We start from the raw sequence: 12,665 nt of genomic DNA, 5'->3' as shown, positions 1-12,665 counted from the left end.
GAAATGTACAAACAGCCGACAGGTACGTTGGCACCTCTTCTTTGTTTGCCGCGTTCGATTTCGTGGTCAAACACAGACCCGGTGTCGGGCAAGGGAAAGCAGACGCCCTGTCTTGTTCTCCTGGGTGGGGGGAGGTTCTCCCATCATTCCCTGAGACCTTGTTGGGTGAGACTCATGTAGTATGTGTCTGCACACCGTCGCCTTCCTTACAGTCCACCATACGGCAGTGGGTTTCCCAATATCCACAATCACTAACAGAATGGGATCCGGTTATGCAGGATGTGCTGCCTTTTGTACACGGGAAGCTCTTCCTTCCCACAAGTCAAACCAGGAATCTGGCGTTAGACTGGTCTCATGATGATGCCATTAATGGTCACCCCGGGAAACATCAAACTCTAGACCTCCTCAAACGCTGGTGTTGGTGGCTGACTATGAAATGCGATCTGCAGAACTATGTCAATACCTGTTCAGTTTGTGCCCAGGGCAAGTCACGCAGGGGCCGACCCTTGGGTCTTCTTCTCCCTCTCCCCGTTCCACCATGGCCTTGGCACACAGTCTTAATGGACCTGATCACCGATCTGCACACGTACACAGGATTTTGATACCATTTGGGTCGTCGTCGACTCCTATACCAAAAAGGCGCATTTCATACCGTGCAAGGGGGTACCCTCAGCCCCAGTCTTGGCTAAGCATTTCTTTAGGTCTGTGTCTGTCTTTTTGGCTTGCTCCATGTGTTGGTTTCCGATCGTGGCACGCAGTTTACCTCCCGATTCTGGCGGGCCCTCACCTCTCTACTAGGTATCGATGCTCACTTCTCCTCTGCTTATCATCCAGAGAGTGATGGGCAGACCGAGAGGGTCAACCAGACATTAGAGCAGTATCTACGCTGTCTGACAGTAGAGTACCAGGACACATGGCTCAACCTGTTGCATCTCGCCGAGTTCACCTATAACAATACACTGCACTCTGCTACTGGGTTCTCGCCTTTCTTCGCCCTCTATGGCCAACATCCCCATACTCTCCCCATTCCGGACTTCTCCTCTTCTGATACCCCCGCCGCTTCGGCCTGTGCTCGGGATCTGGTATCGGTCCATGCCCAAACGTTGGTCCACCTGCGCGAAGCCCAGGCCTCCATGAAAACCGCTGCTGACAGGAGGAGGGCGGATGCCCCTGCTTACAGGGTGGGGGACTGGGTTTGGCTCTCTACCCGCCATTTGCACATCCCTGGCTGTCGCAAACTTCTTCCTCGTTTTGTCGGTCCGTATGGGGTGGTCAAGGTCCTGAACCCGGTGGCGTTGCGCCTAGCGGTGCCACCCGCCTGGCAGATCCACCTGGTGTTTCACGTCTCCCTACTTAAGCCATGACCTGGCCCCACCCGATTAGCTGCCCCTCCTGCCCCCGTCTCTGTCTCGTCCCCTGATGTGTTTGAGGTGCGGGCTGTTCTAGGTTCCCGTATGTACAGGGGCGGTTTGCAGTATCTGGTGGACTGGCTGGGTTACAGTCCTGAGGACCGCTCTTGGGTTGCTTCCCGGGATATACATGCTCCTTGTTTGGTGGCCCGGTTTCACCGCGAGCATACATGGTCGTGGGCCTTTAGGGCGGGGCTCTGTCACGCACCCGCTCTCACCCCCGCTCCCACTTTCTCCCTCACACTCGTCTCCCCTACCTGGCGCTTCTCGCCATCATGTTTTCCACCCAGATCAGCAGGGGAGGCACAGCAGGCGGGATACCATGGTGGGCAGACCCGCCTCTTTTCGCCCTTTTCCGTGGTGGCAGTGGCCATGGCTCCTCCTCCACACCCGGCGACACCAGCATACCAGGAAGTGCCGGTAGCACCAATTGCTGGCCGCGTTGCAGTCCGCATAATGCGTGCGAGGGGTCACGTGATGCTTCACGTGGCTCCGCTCGCAGCTTCAAAAGAAGCCGGCAAATACAACACATCGCTTCACAGCTACTTCTCCGGAGGACTGCCAGGCATTACTTACTGCATCTTGTTACTATCCTTGCCTCTACCTTGGAACGTTTTACTTGGACTTGCTTTCGGATTACCCTTGGACTTTGGCGTGCTCTCTGACCCCCCGGATCATCTTGACCTCTGTTTGAACACTGGACTTGGCTCTGGATTGCCCCTATGTTTCTGCAACCTTGGATTGCTTCAAGTTTTGCCACAGATCAAGTTCTTGCTTCACCCAGGTGTTTCCGGAGTGCCAACTACTTCATCCCAGCCTCCTGTTGGTTTCCCCTGCTGTTTGTGTAGGTCTCCTACCTATGCTACCATCCTTTAGGTAAGCTGGTGTCACTGTACCTTGTTTGCTCCCTCTGCCAGTTGCCTTTTGGGTGTTTCCTTGATTATAACCCTTTGCCTTACAACACTCAGGGGTCCTTCCGGCGTTCCCGGTACCAGGCTGACGACGACACTCCACACCTGTGGCCTCAAGGATTGCTAGGGCAGTAATTTTTTTCCTGCTCGAGCGGTACTTGGGGACGGAGGCATTACATAACTGCACAACCATCAAGTCTGACCCATCGAGTTAGAACAATAAGGAACACAGCTTTGCCACAAACCCACAAACATATTTTGACTTTTGCTAAAATCCAGCGAAAGGGGTCGGGTGTCCAAATGTCTTGTAGCCAGTAATATCCAGACGGTCCAAACAGGCAACTATGCAAAATTTGGTGCAGATTGGTGAAACGGTGTGGAATTGTATGAGGAACAACGCTTCACCACAAATCCCATTACAAACAAACAAACAAACACATTTTGACATGGATATATATGTATATTATTGCACTAGGCACACAGTTTGGAAGGGAGAGAGCTTTCGCCCAGATCTTCCCCTCCAACATTTCAAAGTAAAACTCTTCAGATACAGGACTTATATCTAGACCATCCAAAATTGCTGGGATAACATTTGGATTGTAAAACTTTATGAGTGGAACAAAGGTGAACCTACAGTATTGTTGTGCAATATACTGCATTTGTGCTCCAACATATTCACCCTTCTTATGCAGCCTATTATGTAGGGCAGCACAACTGGACTTGTTAGTCAAAGTAAATCCTAAGTATTTTAAATCCTGAACCACTTCCAGTTTTACTTCCCCCAGCTTGCAACAATAACCCACTACTTTTTTCTTTGTGCTCTTAAAGCTCATTATGTTTGTCTTCAATGCGTTAATGTTCAATTCATTTTTGATCGTATAGGATTGAAAACCTTCAATGAGATATATCATTGAACTTGTGGATACTGTTCTGTAAGAAATTTGTGGTGGCTTATATTAGGATGAATTTTAACTTGTCCAAATAAGAAAATCATTGTTTTCTTGGTTTATTTATGTTTCTTTATGGTTTATGGTATATTGCCTAAACATGCAACTGAATTTCCACAAATGGATTTGAGATTTTAGTTTCTGAAAGGATTATTTTCATGGTAATTCCTTTGGACAGTACAAACATCAAATTCAGGGTTATGACATGCTCCATGAACCAGTCATTTGCTTTAAAACCGTAAAGGGAGAAGAATGTCCCCATTGCAAGACTTGCCTTTCATTTCTTGTATGATGAATTTAGATGTAAACAGAGATCAGTGAGCAAAGGGCCTGCTTGAGGCATCTAGGTGTACATTGTAAGCATGAAATGTAAATCCTGACAGAGGTAAAACAGTCTTTCATACATCAGAGACTGATCACAAAATACAGCACTTTATGTCTTATTTGTGTAATAAGCTTACAAGAAACTTGGTTGCGTCTAGCTTCTCACTTTGATGGCTATTCAGTGCTCTTTCAGGCCGCAAAGCAGGGGGTATGTGGGCAACTTTATGGCGGGGTACTTATTTTATTGCGCTCTTGCCCAAATATCACCATGGTAAAATGTTATATTTGGATGTATGGCGACACATATATTGATCTGGTTGGAGGGTGATCTTAACATGTTCATACTCAACTTATATTTGCTACAGGAGATGTGCCCACTGGGTGAAATATTCCTGCTTATCATGGCTCTTGTAGCAGATTGCCACAAAACCGTACCCATGGGACACATACCCCTGGCAGGGGATCTTAACTCAGACTCCATCGGTGGGAACAAGGATAAAGCTGCAAGAATGGGCATTGTAAATTCTAGCCAAAAACTAAAAAATGAGAAACTGTAGGAGGAGGGGCTAACCAGCATGGGGCTACATATTTTAAATGTGTCAGTGCTGGGGGAAATTTCCCCCATTTTACTTGGTCAAATGGTTTGAGTTTGTCAAATATTTACTATATTTACCTGGGAAAAGAATTAATCCATACATGTTGGGTGAAGCTAGAGGTAATGGGCAAATCCCTATGATCAACCCTATTGGAGCACATAAATGGGAAAGCGTTTTGTTGGAGCATAATATTTCTGTAGATGAACTTGAGCCAAGCCCTCCATTTAAAATAACTGTAAACCAACTTCTAATTAAAAAAAAATAATAATAATAATCTCGTGCCCCAGGCCCAAATGGGCTAGCAAACATAGTTATTAAAACCAATCCTATATTTCAGGCAAAGGTTATGAAGATTTTATTTGATAGGGTTTTGGCTGTAGGGAAGATCCCTAGTTCCTGGCAGAAGTCAATTCTCATACCAATTGATAAAAAAGGCGATAAGCGAGACCCAGGTAATTATAGATTGTTATCTATACTGGACTGTTCGGGCAAAATATTTGCAGGTTTATTGTTAAAAGAACTCCATGACTAGGCAGACAAAATGGGGGTTCTTAACCGCTTTCAGAGCGAATTTAGAAAGGTCTACTCGACCACTTATAACCTACTGATCTTGGACAATTTATGTACTAAGGCCAGGAAGAAGGGTAATCCTCCTCTGTAAACCCTTTTTATAGACTTTAAGGCAGCCTTTGATAGAGTTCACAGAGAGCTGCGATGGTTGAAATTAGAACATTTGGGATGTCCTTATGGTTTATTATTTTATTTAAAGTTAGTCCTTGCGAACACCACGACTCGGTTAAAGTTAGATTCTGAAGGTAATATGACTACAAAAGTGGAACAGAATAGAGGAGTCAAAAAAGGGTGCGTTAAGGCACCCACACTATATAATAAGTTTGTATATGATCTTCCAGACGCAATACACGTGGTCCAAAATTGTCCCCTACTTATAGGCCAAGAGAAATGCCCAGTACTCACCTATGCAGATGATTTGGCCATTCTTGACCACACCATCAGCGGAGTGAGAAGATCGGCAGAGGCGCTGTGGCAGTATGCAAAAACTAATGATGTTACCATTTACCTGGATAAGACTCAAATAATGTTATTTACTACCAAAAAAATTGCCCGGACCAGGGTAAAGATACAAGAACTGGAGATCTCGTATACACCTAGTTATAAGTACCTCGGTATCGACTTTGAAAAGAGTAATGGATACCAACTATGCATACAGCTTAGAAAGACCAGAGCCACTCAAATTACTGCCCTTGCATATCAATTTACTAAGACACATGGAGGTTTTACAATCTGGGCGGCCAGACTATTATATTTACAAGTACTGGCACCTATGATGGTTTATGCCTTGAAGCCCTCCAGACAATCAATTGTAATTGGCTGCAGGTAGTAGAGGGCAAGTATTGGAGAAAGATCATGGGTCTTCCTACCTGCATACCTATGGCGATTCTTAGACTTGAAGTAGGGCTTCTATCTTTGAAATCTATGGTATTTAAAAGAAGGGCTGAATTATACTTAAAAATAAGATCTAATTCTAGTAATCAATTGTTATTATCTATGGGACAAGAACTCAGCAAGGAGTCCAAGAAGTCCCTTTTTAAGGTAAACATCGAGAAGTATTTAGAGCAAATCAATTGGACACTGAGAGCAGGGGACTACTGTCCGGCAGTTAAATCTGCCTTAGCTAAGAAAGTCGATCTGGGGAACTGGATAGAACATTTTGACCAACTTGAAGGCCTAAGAAAATATATATTCATAAAGTTTGTGTTATATACTTATAGAAAATCTCAACCATATTTGAATTGATGTCCTTCACCAAGACTAAGACGATTCATACTTTTAGTCAGGATCAATCAATTTCTGGGACTGGCCATTACAGGCACAATTGATAAGATACCTAGGGCGGCCCGCTGTTGTCGTCTGTGCAAGGACAATAAAAAGGTCGAGACCGGGAAACACTTATTGACTAAATGCCCTAAGATGTGGAACGTGTATATGACTTCGAACACATTGGTGAAGACAGTTTTGGTGGCAAATTATCAACATTCGTAACATCCAGAAATGTATTGCAATGTACAATGTGTGGCTCAAGCTTGAGAATTTGCTTAAGATAGCGATTAAAATGGTGATGATGGGTACTCCACGAATAAATAGAATTAATTTGTTGAAATTAAATTGATTTTAGTATATGATTGTGGTGTATATTTTAACTCATGTTTCTTAAGTAAGATTAGACTATGATATTAGTAGGATTGATGAATTAAGATTTTAGGTATTTTGTATATTGTATGTGATTGTTTTTACTTGTGGTACTTGATATGTATGGGTTATTAATATATGTTATCAATATATTTTATTGTGATGATAAAGTATATAATATGTGAAAAGTTTATTGATGAACTAAAACACATTAATAATAAAATAAAATAAAAATAAATGTATTCAATTAGAAATCACACCAACAAACTTAATAGTCTAGGTTGGTCACCAGATTTGGCACATCAAGTAAATGTGACTTTTTCCGGCCTACTCTCCTCCCAAACAGAGGACCGAAGTGCTGTTGTTAGCGTAGACAATTTTGAGTGTTTTGTCTGGGGGAGGGAGGATAATAACTGTCTGTATCAATGGCAACAGCAGGGAACAGACCAGCTCTAATAAACATCAGCACACTTAGAGCAAGGAATTAGTTATGCGGATAAGAGAAATTAGATATCAGATGAGAAAGATTAAGAATGGCATTTCAAAGTCCTCTAATGAAAAATAGAAAGGTCTGCGACAGGTGCGCACAACATACAAGAACTGGCTACGTGCATCACAGGTCGCTAGGTATCAAAGGGATGCAGTGACCATGTTAGCTTCACTCACTGATATAAATTCAAACACCTTCTGGGCACTAATTGACAAAATAGACCTACCGCAATTTGCCAGGCTAGTTAACTCAGTTTCGGAAGAGTACTGGATCACTTGGAAATTCTGTACACACCCCGAGAGCCCTCTAATTTAGGAGCTTTAACTTTGGGAGCATTACATCTAGAACGGTATGACATTGACATTAGCCGAGCGTGCACCCTCAAGATTATCAAGCGCATTAGCACGTCTCGGGCACCAGGCCCAAATCAAATGTCTAACTAGCTATTTAACTCAGATCCTATTGTGTGGGCGGAGGCATTGTTGATGATGTTTAAAGACATCACTGGATCAGGCCCCTTATCTTTATCCTGGGGCACGGAGAACATTATCCCTATCTATAAGAAGGCTGCTAATATAATTCTCACAAAGGTGGTTCCTTTTGAGATATTGGGCCATAGATGAGGAGTCATTAGCTTGTTGATTCTGCAGTGATAGGGCACAGAGGGAAATGATAAAACATCTGCTTATGCATTGTGCATTGTTACATTCACAGACAGAGATGATGTTTGGAAAGTATACACATAATTTATATGACTTACAGTCTGAGGATCTATGCAATTAATACATGCCTGGATCAACAACTGCGGCAGTAAACTGTGGTTGCTTTTCTGAAAATGTTGAACTTCGACATAGTTTCTTAGGGGAAACCCTCCCCACTCTCTCTATTTAATATGTGTCCTAACCTACTATGGTTCTTAAAAACATTTGTATGATTATACTAACTTCGTTTTTAAAATGATGAATTCAGTATTTTGTATGTTAACTGTAAAGGTTGAATAAACCAAATAAAAAAAAGTACATGTTAAGTATTTCAATCCGGCGATTCACCCTAGTCTCAGCCTAGTATGCAGTGCACAACTGAAATGACTATTTCTTTTATATATGTACGTTCAATATTTGAGAGATACACCACTCATATCACACCCCTTTTTCAAATACCCCGGATCACGGTGGACCAGGAACCAGGCTGGTTGGTAAAGGTAATATTTATTTATTTATTTATTTAAAATTCAAGAAAATCATACACTTTTTAATATATGGGGCAGCAACCACCAATGTGGTGACAATAACAATAGGAATGTAGGCAACACACTTAAATGAACCCTTTAGCAACACAGATAGAAAACACCAGAGAATAGAGACACTTTTGAATTTTTAGAAAGATAGCACTCAAGTTAGGATTTACCTCTGCTATATTCCTCAACCCACAACTACAGCACTTTATGTCTTAGTTGTGTAATAAATAGAGATAAGGAAGCAGCAGGTCATCAGGAATGAGGAATAAGAAACAAAATTCGAATCCAAAACCCTGCCCCCAAATAAGAGAGAAAAACAGATTTTAAACCCTTGCAATGTTAAAATGACACTCGGGAATGGCTGAATAAAACAATGAATGTGTGAAAAAACTCCATAAACAAGTACAATTCTCTACGCGAGCAACACTGGAAAGTTACAAGCAATCATAAGCAATAGATTGAGTATAAACATACAATTTGAAAATGAATGGAAGGGTTAAAACAATTGATAGCAAAAATAACACGTGTAAAACTTTGCAAAAATGCTAATTCCCCCCTGATATTAACCAAATGGTTTTCGATAAAAACGGGTGAAAAAAGTTTTTTTGTTTGGGTGTAGCTATAGATCTTAGGTACAATCAGGAGGGGAAATGAAGTCTCTAGCTATTAAACAGAGGGAGATATGCACAGTAGTATGAGGTGCATTTTTACAAAAATTGGTTAGTGAAAACAGAAAAGAAACTCAGTTTGGAAAAGAACAGTTTTACTCTATACTAGAACATTCAGGCTAGAATACCAAAGAGGGACAGAGTAATCTCCAGGGCTGATTCATGAGTTCACTGGCAGAACCAGTCCGATTACTCAAAATAGGATTGATAGCTTAGGATTTACAAGACAAGATAAAAATGACTAAAGAAATGGCATTTAGCTAGATAAATTAATGACAGGGTTGCAATAAGTATTCTGACAATGTTACAAGTTATTAAGGTAAGGATAGGATGGTTTAGAGATTGGGATAGGACAAGGCAAGGCAAGTTATGCTATGGTTCCTATTGATACAGTCTACTTTTAATTTGGATTTTGGACAGTCAGCGTTCTGGATCACCACACGGATCTGGTCTAACACAGGACAGCCAGACAAAATCAGCGGGCCTGGACTGGATACCGGGTAGCCTTTCTGGTTACTGGATAAGATAGGGCATCAGGATAGCAGGGTGGCAGCAGCATGCAGTGAATGGCAAGCCAGGTTAAATTCAGGATGCTTTCCCAAAACAACACAGCTTCCCTTTGGTTATGGGGATTATTTTAGAATTGAGGCCTAGCTGAAGCAAGACCAGCAAGAATTGGCCTTGTGGTTGGCATCTGGATTCTAGATGAATAAATGTAGGATGAAGACAGGAACAGACAGGAACGGGACACCGGCGTAGCAAACCCGGAATCAGTCAGGAATCAGTGTCTTGAGTTTGTTGTCAGGGACCCTTTATATAGAGAATAGTGACATCATTGACTATATTGCTGGGCTGGCTTAGCTAAGTATGGCTTTAAACAACTGGATTTGGCAATCAATGTTAGCGGCCTCCCCTGGGCGGGACCCAGTTTAGGAGGTTATATTTTTATGAGATAAAAAGACTTCCCACAGACATTTTTGCCAAAGATCTATCATATCAGTATTTAAGCATTTTGTACAATGGTAGCACTTTAATAAATTGCATAATCAGGTAACATATTGTATGTAAAGTACAGCCGTCCAATCCTGTATTATTATTTTGGGCGGTTACTACTTTTTCATCATTTTAGGCATGAAAAGTTCAGCCTAAAATTCCATAATTTTATACATATGTGAGTACTGACATGAGAGATGTATATGCAAACATGTACGTTTGCAACATTTATCCTTTTCTTTAAATCCTCAATATTTCACCATTTCTGTCCAGAGTGTGTCATGACATTCTACCAAGTTTCAAAATAATCACACACAATCAATTTTAAACTCTGAAGTTTTCACAATTTTTCAAAGTCTTGCTGCAGAGATAGAAGTCTTTAAAGTGTCTTCATGAAATAATCTTTAAAAGCAAATGTGGGAGACCATGTTGCGAGCAGGAAGGGTGGCCTTAGCGCAAAGGTGGAAAAGTCCGGAGACACCCTCTAAGGAAGACTGGCTAAAAAAACTGAAGAACATGTTCCTCATGGACAAACTGACAGCCATGGTAAACAACGAATCGAGCACCTTCCAGGCAAATTGGTATGGGGTTTACCAGGCATGGGGTTGGGAGGCTCATTGACACGACGTGGACAACACGGGGCGGGGAGGCTATGGAGCCCGGAGAGAACCACTCAAGAACAATGGGGTAGCCCACGGCCCGGCAGACAGCGGATCCGTCTAAGCCAGCATTTAAGGGAAGGCACAACATGGCTCCTAAGCACTGAACTTCGAGTATGGATGACGACTCCTGCGATTGGTTTTACGATGGAACTCTGATCTCGGGGGAGGGGTGGAGTTGGGGAGGGGGGTAAGGGTGGATGGGGGGAGACTACCGGGGTTCGATGATGATGTTCATGTGATATTCATACTGCTCCCAGTGTTGTCATTGTTTCTTTTTCTGAAAAATTACCAATAAAACCAAAGTTTAAAAAAAAAAAAATGTCATGATGTTGTGCTCAAAGTATGGCCAGTATCCCCTCAGCATTGCCATTGCAACAACATTCATATTACTGTGGCCACAATACGGGCTGATGGTGCACCCACAACTTATGCTAACATTCCAGCTGCAAAATGATTTAATGATGCTGAGCTCACACGATGTATTATGTCAGCAGTTATACTGGACCAAATCACCACTGTAGTAGATTTTGTGTTGAGACCTGCTTGAAAAATTGTATATTTTACTCGGCAGGGGTTATCCAGAATTTAGGTTGTGAGGAAAGGTGAAAGGGAAAAGGAGAGAGAGTAAAAAAGAAAATTGAATAACATGCATGTATTCCCACCGTAGAAACCTTTCATGTTGCTGCGCCCAGCTTACATTACAGTAGTGGCATTGTACAATGCTTCAAGGATTGCATGCATACATGCATTTCTATACGTTGTACACCAGTTTAGTTCTGTGGCGGCCAAGACTGGAAAAGGCAGGAATAGAATGGGTATAAAGGTGAATATTGTTGATAAAACAAGGCAAGGGAATGGAGTGTATCGCAGCCAGCACTTTCCCTCTCTCTCGTGTCTGCCCACAAACCTCCTTGCTAACCCAGCCATCCATAGCCCTGTGTTAGTATCACTGATTGTTGACCCCTACTGTCTAAGATCTTCCCTTAAACTAAAGATGGCATCCCTAAATGCAGGCTATCTTCTCTCCCTCTGGGGGTTCCTAACTGGGGTTAGTGTTTTCCTGGCAAGTTTGCATTGCACTTGCTCTGTTTTAACTCGGCTAGAACAATAACACCCATTCACCTCTATTCTTCAAATCTTACTACCAATCCCACCACTTAATCATCCATCTAATCTTTCATCCATCTGATATTTCACTCCTCCTACCCCTCACCTCCGCCCTTTGATGTAATCACTCCTTCCCCCTAATCCCTCATCCCAGTACTTCACTCCTTCACCCACTTCAAACCCACAAACTCAAGTTGCAGAACCTCTATCCCTAATGAACCAATACTGCACCTGTAAGGCTCTGCAAGCAAGCATTCTGCAACAAAGGGGGGCAAGAATTGGGACCCTCTATGCTGCCACTCTCTACCACAGTGTTAGGACTGCCTTTGGAAGACTCCTGGAAGGTTCCTGCCCCCTCTTGACAATGCTTGGTTACTAGCCTTGTCACAAGTGTCCAACTATAATGCACCCTTATTGACTCGCCCCATCTATGCTGCCAACTATCTGCTGCAGCTCACAAAACCTCACCAAAGAATGTATTCTGCCCCTGCTTGGCTCAGTACACTCTGGGCACACTACCCTCACTGACCCGGTCCTGCTAGCAGACCTCTACGCTAAAACAATGGGACACACTGTTGACACTATCACCTACCCTAACACCACACAAAACAGAATCAACTATGCACCACAGCTACTGGTTTACCCCAGAACTAGCTCTCCACTCCAAAAAAAAAAGGGGTCCAAGTGCAATTGGACAAGATCACCATCGTAAACCCACAAACTTATAACACAAGTATTGCCAACGCCAAGTCCAATACACACAAGATTTTTGCCATCCTTAGGGAATTGGGCACCCCATCGTGCCCCCCCGCCCCCAACCTCACCAAGGATGTGGCCTGGTGCACACAGATCCAAAATGCACTCTGATATAAAATCTCCACCCTCCACAACAAAATCAAAACCAAGCAAGCAACCATCAGAACCCACGCACCACCCCTGCATGTCATTGTCCATCACACCACCCCTGTGACCTCCCTCCTGTTAGATTTGACTGAGACACCATAGTTAAAGTCACTGCCATCTTGAATGGTCTGAAAGTGTCCATATGTAAAGGCAATGCTTGCCCATAATCCATACTCAAAGCCTGCGCTGACGCCCTGGCCCCTTTCATAT

The sequence above is a fragment of the Ambystoma mexicanum genome, chromosome 1q (genome assembly GCF_040938575.1).
Source record: "Ambystoma mexicanum isolate Mex_15411 chromosome 1q, UKY_AmexF1_1, whole genome shotgun sequence".
NCBI classification, from domain to species: Eukaryota; Metazoa; Chordata; class Amphibia; order Caudata; family Ambystomatidae; genus Ambystoma; species Ambystoma mexicanum.
Note: the sequence above shows the minus strand (reverse complement) of the source record.